General features: G+C 38.4%; 1 pseudogene; it reads right to left on the bottom strand.

The window, feature by feature from the left end:
- Nucleotides 1-5,872: 5,872 nt before the first annotated feature.
- Nucleotides 5,873-7,840, bottom strand: LOC108351620 (glyceraldehyde-3-phosphate dehydrogenase pseudogene; annotated as a pseudogene).
- Nucleotides 7,841-9,611: the final 1,771 nt, after the last annotated feature.

The following is a 9,611-nucleotide window of genomic DNA, read 5'->3' as shown; positions in this document are numbered from 1 at the left end:
TATTCATGTCAGTTTCAGATCAGGTATCTCTGAGCCATACTTCAGTAGTTCATAATAGTATCATAAGAAATAGAAACTTACCCTTCACTTTTCAGGCTCAACAAATGGTAGGAGCTATAGGCTGTATCTTTTGGGGATCTCTTGTACAGTCTTGGTCAACAACTTAGAAGAGGACTTCTTAGATCTGTTCTTGCAAATTTTGTTAGTAATGTCAGAAGCTACGATCATAAAGTCTCATCAACATAACTGCCCAAATGTGAGATTAACAAGGACATTAATGGACATGCCAAAGTGGATGGGGAAAACCCACAAGGCCTTGACTCCACACAATGAACTAAAGACAACTGAAAAAAGCTGAGAGCAGGAAAGGGGGGGGCTCTTCCCCAAGAAAGAGCATGCCAATTGGTTGTCTATTGTTGATCTGTAAGTCCTGAATACATACATGCAAGGAGCATCAAACAGACTGAAAAGGTTATATTTAGGAACATACGTGTATGTATGCATGCATGTGTATGTATTCATGCAATAACAATTAATGAAAAGAGAGACCATGAATTTGGAGGAGAGTGAGAAGGGATATATGGGAGAATTTTGATGAAAGAAAGGGAGGAAGAAATGTGATTTATTATAATCTCAAAAAATAGAAAAAAGAAGGAAAGAAGGAAGAGAGGGAGGGAGGGAAGAAGAAGAAAGAAGAAGGAGGAGGAGGAGAAGGAGGAGAAGGAGGAGGAGAAGAAGAAGAAGAAGAAGAAGAAGAGAGAGAGAGAGAGAGAGAGAGAGAGAGAGAGAGAGAGAACAGTGTTCAGTCCTTTCTTATAGAGGCATTTTCTTCAATTGAGTTTCATGCTTCTCAAATGAGAGAGTTGACATAAACTAGCCAGCACAGACTGATACGTTACATTCTCTGATTTTAAACCATCATCTTTTTAAAAATTGCTTTAATATTAAGAATTTTAATTTTATAAATTTTTTGCATGATAAAATAATACAGGATGTTAAGTCTGAACATTTTATAAAGCCATGGAGAAATAATTTTAAATTGCTGTGAAATTTCATGATAAATTGAGTGTGTTTTCTAAAGGCATTATGAATTCTAAGACACCAAAATTTAGTGTTGAGTTACTAAACCTGGTTGTCAAATTTTAATTTTTAAAGATTTTTACCAATTAATTCTTATATATGCAACAGTTAACAGACAAAAAGAAACCAATGAACCAGGTTTATATATAACTGCATTTTATGCCTGAACATTGGTTATTCAATAAAAATTTGAAAAATATTTTAAGAAAAATAGAGCAAAAGTATTGTATTTACTCTTTTTTGATTGTGCCTTACAATTACATTGTATAGGTATGTAATAAAACACTGTAACCAGGTCAAATTATAGAAGGAAGAGTTTATTTGGGATTATGGTCCCAGTGGGATAAGACTTAGTCTCACTGGGAGACAGGACAGCAAACAGAAGGCCCAGTGACTAGGTCAGAAGTCTGTAATCAAGAAGCAGAGTGAGGAATAGGAAGCAGGTACAGAGGAGACAGGTGAACAAAAGGGATGGATAGAGGCTTTGAAACCTCAGAGGCCACCCCCAGTGATGCATTTCCTTCAACAAGGTCACACATCGCAAACATCCCCCAGAGCACCACCAATTGGGGATCAAGTGTTTCAATGCCCCAAGTCATGGAGGACATTTCGTTCAAAGCACCACAGTAATCTAACTATATAATCATTAAAAAAAAAGCTCTTTCTAAAGTCCTTGGAGTTTAATAGTTAATAAAAGTATAGGCAAAGTCTAATGCCCTCAAGAAGCAAAAGCAGTCCTAGCTTTTGGGTCAATACCTGTACACTAGATAGGAAGATAATGACTCTGATTCCTGCTAATGAAGGAGATAGTTCTACCAAATGCTTGGAAATGCTCGGTTTGTCTTGTGGGTCGTACAAATGTCAATTATTTGTCCAAGCATTTTGAAATATTTATGTTATCTCATTAAATAAAGTTCAATCCATAGATGGACTTGAGCCTACAACAATACCATTTACTTTTATGTATATATTATATGTATATATAATATGTTATATTATACATAAATTATTTATACATATAAATCATATACACAGAGACAGGTACACATATTCACACCCAAATATACACATACACACACACGTTATTTTAATTTGTTAAAACTGGGAGAAATACTGAAAGGGTAAAACCTATTTGTAGAGACGTATGTATGATTAAAGTTATAGCAAAAAATTAAAACACTCCAGATGAAAGAAACATGTGGAAATACAAGTAGAACAACAAGTCTCATGACCACACAGCACATGGACCTATTTCCAGAAAGAATGTCATTGTGTGGCATACAAAACATCAAACACACTGAGATGTAAAAAGCAGTTCTAGCCACAATGCCTCACATGGCACCAATTTGATCTCAAGAAAGACTCCAGCTTTTAATTCAATTCCACAAATATTTGTGTTCAATATTTGTTGTACAAGAGAACCCAATACACTACCAAATGTCTGCTTTAACAAAACACTAAAATCTCCATTCAATTTTGAGCAAATATTTAGTCAGCACAAGTCCTGATTTCTTCATCTGAAAAATGGGGACCAAATTAAATGATAGCTGAGGTTTTAAATTTCATTAACTATGTGAGGAGCTTGGACCTGATGATGGCAGATTTATTCTTTGCTTTTTAACCTGGTCTTTTACCTCTCAATCAGGATAGGAAACCACCAATTCGACTTTTGAGAAGGTACGTCTGCTACTAGAAGAGTGTGCTTGGGGTGCTAGGCAAGACAATGGTAGAGTGTACACTGTCTCCAGAGACATGGCCTGGGTTGGAGCTTTTCCACCATACATTACATGATTTGAGGAAGTTAATACCTCTCTTGGGGTTTTAGTTTTGTTTCTAAAATAGTAATTAAATTTACTCACAAATGGCCAATACATAAATAGCTCAATGTAGAAAACTATGGAGAATATGCCAATTAAAACTACATGGAAATTCATTCGTTTATTTTTTATTTATTTATTTTATGTATATGAGTACACTGTAGCTATCTTCAGACACACCAGAAGAGGACATCAGATCCTCTTACAGATGATTGTGGGCTACCATGTGGTTGCTGGGAACTGAACTCAGGATCTCTGGAGGAACAGCTGGTGCTCTATCACTGAGCCATCTCTCCAACCCTGGAAATTCATTCTTATACCAATCACGGATATGATTTAAGAAAAAAACAAACAAACAATAATAAAATCAAATGCTGATGAGGATACAGAGAAAGAGGAACTCTTATTTCTTGATGGTATAAATGTAAGTTGGTGTGGTCAATATGGAAGATTTTCAGAAAACTAAGAAGAGAACTCCGATTGACTCAATGATCCTATTTCAGCATACAGACCCAAAGAATTCTCAGTCAGCATTCCACAAAGACACTTGCACTTTTATAGTTCCATTTTTATTCAACTCACAATAGCCAAGATATGAATCCAGTCTAGATACCCACCAACAGCTAGATGGATAAAGAAAATATGATACATACATACAATGAAATTTTACTTAATTAAAAAGAAGAATAAGTCGTAGCATGTGTAGGGACATAGATGGAATTGGAGACTAAACAAAGTAAACTGGACTTGGAAAGACAAATATTGCATGTTTTCTCTAATATGTGAATTTCATGTGAAATTTAAGTGTGTGTGTGTGTGTGTGTGTGTGTGTGTGTGTGTACTGGCTGGTTTTGTGTGTCGACTTGTCAACTTGACACAAGCTGGAGTTATTACAGAGAAAGGAACCTCCTTCCATGAGATCCAGCTGTAAGGCATTTTTCTCAATGAGTGATCAAGGGTGAGAGGGCATATTGTGGGTGGTACCATCCCTGGGCGGGTAGTCCTGGGTTTTATAAGAAAGCAAGCAGAGCAAGCCAGTAAATAACACCCCTCTATGGCCTCTGCATCAGTTCCTGCCCTCAGGTTCCTTTCCTGTGTGAGTTCCAGTCCTGATTCCCTTTGGTGATAAACAGCAATGTGGAAGTGTGAGCTGAATAAATCCTTTCCTCCCCAAATTGCTTCTTGGTCATGATGTTTTGTGCAGGAATACAAACCCTGACTAAGAAAATATGTATATGTTTATATATATATGTACACACACACACACACACACACACACACACATATGAAGGAGAAGTTAATGAAAACAAAAGAAGGTTCTATATGAGTGCATAGGAAACAGCAAGTGAGAGGCTGGAGAGGAAGACCAGTGAAAGGAAACAAGTAAGAATAATGAGATTTGTGTATTAAAACGTCACAATGAGATCTACTTCTTTGTATGCTAACTCATATATATATATATATGTGTGTGTGTGTATACATATACATGTGCATATATATGAGTTATTATCAATATCTTACAGGAATGCAAAGAATAGATGAGTTGTTGCTTTACATAAAGGCCTTTGAACAGCATTTAACAGAGTAGGTAGTCCAGCAGGACTCACTGTTGACTTCTGTTTTATGCAGAAGGACAGAGATATCAATAGTCTAGATTTCACCCTATACATTCCCGAAGGAGATGCTTACTTCAATTAACAGTAGTCACACCATGGGATTAGTCATGGATTAATAAGGAAATACCATAGCTCACCAGCAATAGTACATGATATAAAATACAAACTATTACTTTTCAACTCACTTCACTTAATGGAATCCCCCGATAATTGTTTTAAAGTAACTTGTTTGTCACACACTTTAGAAATCAGCATAACTGAGGAGGGACTTCAATCTTACTTGGATAAATATTGAAATTACAAGTAGAAGTTAATATGTTAGTGAAGCCAAAATTACACAGAACTTCTGTTCCTTCCTTCAGTGTCCTACGTACAGTAAGCCTAGGAACTGGGATGTCTGCACCTAGGACAAATATGTGAATGGACAGAAATCTTTAGGTTTGTAAATTTGACCACAGTGAGCTCATAAAATATAAATATTCAGGGAAGTCAGTAACAGTCTTCGACAGCATAGCTAGTGGGGCGTGTATGCTCAATAAATGTTATTGTTTATTGTTTTAAATTTCCTTTTCTGTCCAATTGAAGCAATCTCCCTCAGTTTTTACTGAAATGAACTTTACTACACAAAAATCATATCCAATAGAGCGAGACATTTCTAAATGATAAAGGAGACCATTGTTTTCTCACAACACAGCAGAAATTATGTCACAAATATAATATAGACTTAAAGGATTCAGGGGAAATTAATAGTTATAACTTAACAAGATTGGAAACTCATTGGAATGAAACATCTATTCTCCCACAATTGTATTCTCTTCATCAACTGAGCTCTCAGTAGTTTCAAAGAGAGTAACTTGTGAGTGCTTTGTCTACTAAGGTCCTATACGCTCTGGAGAGATCAGATCACTTAGAAAGGACTTCATTCTTACTTGGCTGAAGATCAAAGTTACAAGTGCATCAAATCATTGTCTAAAGACATTATTATCTGTTAATTAGCACTCAGAGAAATGGGGACAAACAAGTGTCAAACCCTGTTAGTAGGTCTTTATGCAATATACATACATTTTAGTTGGGTTGATCATTTTTTAATCTAGACAGAGAGCTATGGCAACTTTCTTTTATAGAACAGTATAATATGATTTCTACATAAGATAATCTAAATAAGTAAATCTGATATGCCCATTAGGTCAGTTAACTCCTTCTTTCTTAGTCCCCGAATAGCGTTGTGCTTCTATTCATTCTCTTGGAAGGGTCAGAAGAGCTGCAGTATTTCTGAGTAGTGGTATCCATTAGTCGATGTTGTAAAAAAAAATCATCCCTTGTTTCTACCAGGATCTGGATTTCAAGGTCATATGGGGGGAGGGTGCAGCAGAACTTTATTGATGGTATTCAAGAGAGTGGGAAGGGCTCCCTAGGCCCCTCCTGTTATTATGGGGGTCTGGAATGGAATTATGAGGGAGATGCTCACTGTTGAGGGCCAAGTTGGGACAGAGACTCCTCAGCAACTGAGGGCCTCTCTTTTTCTCTCAGTATCCTTGCTCGACTGGGGTGAGTAGTCCAGGGTTTCTTACTCCTTGGAGGCCATGTAGGTCATGAGGTCCACCACCCTGTTGCTGTAGCCATATTTATTGTCATACCAGGAAATGAGCTTTACAAAGTTGTCATGGAGAGCAATGCCAGCCCCAGCATCAAAGGTGGAAGAATGGGTGTTGTTATTGAAGTCGCAGGAGACAACCTGGTCCTCAGTGTAGCCCAGGATGCCCTTTAGTGGGCCCTCAATATCTGCTTCACTAACCTCTTGATGTCATCATACTTGGCAGGTTTCTTCAGGTAGCATGTCAGATCCACAATGGATATATTAGGGGTAGGAACACGGAAGGCCTGACAGTGAGCTTTCTGATCAGCTCTGGGATGACCTTGCCCACAGCCTTGACAGCACCAGTAGATGCAGGGATGATATTCTGAGCTGTCTCACGGCCATCACTCCACAGCTTTCGAGAGGGGTTATCCACAGTCTTCTGAGTAGCAGTGATGGCATGGACTGTGGTCATGAGCCCTTCCACGATCCAAAGTTGTCATGGATGACCTTGGGCAGGGGGTCTAAGCAGCTGGTGGTGCAGGATGCATTGCTGAAATCTCGAGGGAGATGTCATATTTCTCTTGGTTCACACTCATCACAAACATGTGGGCATTGGCCAAATGGGTGAAGATGATGACCCTTTTGGCCCCACCCTTCAAATGAGCCCCAGTCTTCTCCATGGTGGTGAAGATGCCAGTAGACTCCGTGACATACTCAGCACCAGCATCACCTATTTGATGTTAGCGGGATCTCGCTCCTGGAAGATGGTGATGGGCTTCCTGTTGATGACAAACTTTCCTTTCTCAGCTTTGACTGTGCCACTGAACTTGCCATGGGGAGAGTCATACTGGAACATGTAGACCATGTAGTTGAGGTCAATGAAGGGGTCATTGATGGCAACAATGTCCACTTTGCCAAATGCAGAGAAGGCAGCCCTGGTAACCAGGCGCCCAATTCGGCCAAATCCACTCACACCAACCTTTTCCATCTTGTCTATGGGACTAGACTGGTACTGCATGAGAAGATGTGGCTGTCTCTGGAACAGGGAGGAGCAAAGAGCCTCAAAGTCATATTTTTATATTAGCTGTATTTACTTATTGCACCCATTCATTTATTCATTCACTCACTTACTTTCTTATTTCCAGGCTAAGCCTGGGCCTTAGACATTCTAGAAAAATACTTCATATCTGACCTCCCTCCCAAGCCTTCCTTTTCATTTTGTTTTAAAAACAAACAAACAAACAACAACAACAACAAAAAGAACACCATTCTCACTACATTGCACAGGCTGGTCTTGAGCCTACCTTTGGCCTAGGCAGGCATTAAACTGATGACTCCCCAGCATCAGCCACCTAATTAGCTGAGAGTAAAATCATGTGCCACTACACCCAAATGGCACTTTATAAAGTAATATAAATTATTTATTGTTTTCCAGTTTATGCAAGATAGGAAAATAATCCATTTAAAACAGATAAATACAAATGATAGATGTCTAGTGATAAACATGACCGACCAGTTGTACTCTCATCAAAGTGTTGTGGTCTCAAGTAGTTGTGGGATTTATGTAAGGGGAAAGCATGTGTCATGACTCTAAACAAATCTATGTGACTATTGTGTCTATTCTGGTGATTACTGTGTCTCCAAACGTAGCATCTCAGCTCTTGACTTCTTCTAAACTTTTCTCCTCTCAGAGATCTGAGACAAAAGACTTTGTGTGGTTAAAGTCTTCAGAAGATACTTAAACACAGATGTGTGGAGAAGGTATTTATGGTTATTGAAATGGCAGGGACAAATAGATAGTATTACCAAATATCAGTCCACTGCTTCAGTAATATATGTGGGAATTTTGACAATAACAGTCAATCTCTTATACATATATTTAATGTAAATAAAATGTGTTCAAGCAGACACATGTTTAGTGAAAATAAGTGTTCAAGAGAGTAAAAAGAATAAGAGAAGGGATCTGAAAGCCTTCATGTTTCTGGTCATACTTTTTTCATAACAAGTAAGAGGTCTGGTGACATACGCAGCAGTTTGTTCTAGGAACTTCTGCCAGGGGCCTGTGTCTCAGAAGTGCTGTGAGGCCTGTGACCTCTAAGCAGGATGACATGCTGAGGTAAGCAAACATCTTCTGCTAAACTCACTTCTCTTTTAGGAAGTCCTTTCCCCTTCCTCAAGCACTTTTGCCTTTTGCCTCCTTCAGCTCTGTCTTTCTTTCGGTTCTTTGCTCTCTCAGTTTAGGAACTCACTAATGCTTTTGGAAGAAAATTGCTGTTAAACCTCTTGGAGAATCTGTAGTTACTGCTCAGACAGTAATTCAGAGCATTAATTCTTCGTCAATAGCAGTAAGCAGTATGGGTATTTCAACTGGGATGGTGCCTGATTCAGGGGATTATTTTTTGTCTTATCATTTATATGATAAGTTCTACCATGAACTAGGTCGCCTGCCCTCCGATCTCAGGTGGCTTTGGTTAGCACTGCAAAGATTGGATAAAAACAATCTTCTGCCAAGTTTTTTGTTAGGAAATTCACAACTTTGAGTTCAATCTCACACTCATGCAGGAGGTGAAGAGATGACATGGCAGGACAGAATGAATGAATGCTTGCAAGTGGCTCCTTAGGTAGAGTGAGTCCCCTGGCTATTGGCATCACTGCTTCCCCAACCTACAGTGTGTGCTAACTGAATGGACTTTGGGCTACTAGGTGTGAAGAAGTCACATAGTTAATTAAGTAATCAACCAACAAATAATATATAATAAACTTCTGAAGTTGGCAAAGCTCGGAGGTAAATGTAAAAGAGAATATGTAGGCATTGGATGAAGCGCTAGGCCTCTTTATAAGCAGTATGTGATTACTATTAGATGAAGGCTATGCACGAGACATTGCACTAGTATCAGTAGCTTTACTAGGCAGTATAGAAGGAAGATAATGGAGTGCTCTTACTGAATATTTTCCTTGGCCAGGTACTAGGTGAGGATCCTTACACAGACAACATGTAGAATACGTCCATGACACACAGTGGGGATGAATGAGTACTAGGCCTTCTTACAACACTGGAAATCATCCCCATCATTCTCTTTCCATAGGAATTATTATCTCTTTCATTATAATAAAAATAAGGCATATAAAATTAGTTAAAAGATAGCAAGAAACATGAGTTTTGAACCTGGTGATCTTAATAAATGAAGGCAAAAGTTAGAAGTGGGAGTTAGATCCAGGCAGCAGTAGGAGAAGACAAAGGCAGTTCCAAACCTGATGATGGGGTCAGAAGGTAAATTCAGATAAGATAAGTAGAAGAAAACCTTCTCCTGCAACTTTCCTTAACTAGAATATTTCCTAACTGAATTTTAAATACTTATCTTCATATCCACAGATAACTGTATCTCTTACCCCTCATTAAAAAAATCCATTTTATTCTTTGACTGAAAATAGATATTTCTCATACAATATATCCTAATTATGGTTTCCCCTCCTTCTACCATTCCAAGCTCCTTCCTCCCATCCGGATGTACCCCTTTT

Source organism: Rattus norvegicus, chromosome 7 (assembly GCF_036323735.1).
Source record: "Rattus norvegicus strain BN/NHsdMcwi chromosome 7, GRCr8, whole genome shotgun sequence".
Lineage (NCBI taxonomy): Eukaryota > Metazoa > Chordata > Mammalia > Rodentia > Muridae > Rattus > Rattus norvegicus.
The sequence above is the reverse complement of the archived record's forward strand: the minus strand, read 5'-3'. Positions and strand labels throughout refer to the sequence as shown.